The sequence below is a fragment of the Leptonychotes weddellii genome, chromosome 12 (assembly GCF_054177405.1).
Source record: "Leptonychotes weddellii isolate Sample4059 chromosome 12, ASM5417740v2, whole genome shotgun sequence".
Taxonomy (NCBI): domain Eukaryota; kingdom Metazoa; phylum Chordata; class Mammalia; order Carnivora; family Phocidae; genus Leptonychotes; species Leptonychotes weddellii.
In genome coordinates this window covers 93,136,016-93,136,640 of record NC_138380.1, presented here as the reverse complement: position 1 = coordinate 93,136,640, position 625 = coordinate 93,136,016, and positions in this window count along the sequence as shown.

The window sequence follows — 625 nt, the reverse complement described above, 5'->3', positions numbered from 1 at the left end:
CCTGCCAGGGTACGTGGGCAGGAGCAGAGAACATGGTCACAAGAGCCGTGAACGCACTGGCAGCCCAGTCCAGAACGTGGGAAAGTCTAACAGACAAAGTTCCAAGTTTCCGTACAAATAAACAGCAAGAGATTAAAGAGGGAAGGAGAAGTATTCTAAATCAGGAGGCTTAGAAGACGCAGCAAGCAAACGCCACGGTGGGGCCTGCTGGAACGCGAATCTGAAAAACCAGTTGTGAGAAAGCTCCGTGAGACAATCGAGAAGAAGCGGCCATGGACTGGGCGTTAGGTGACCCTAGGAAATTCACGACAGTTACAGTAAGCTTCAGTCCTATTTTTACTGAAGTATGTATAAGTGAAATTTCATGACTTCTGGATTTGTCCTCTCAAAACCAAAACCAAAACAAGTCTGGGGTAGGGAAAGACAGAACAGGGATCGAGAATGCCAGGTGAGGAAGCAGAGAGAAGCTTCGGGGGCACTGTGGTTCTCTTCTTCCGCGGAATTGTGAAAATCCGGGGGGTCTGTCCTGGCTGTGCACCCGGCGGGGGGCCCCGATGGCCCGGGCTGTGGGGGAAGCGTCCCACTGAGAGAGCGCCTGCGGATTTCCAAGGCCGCCCCACGACCC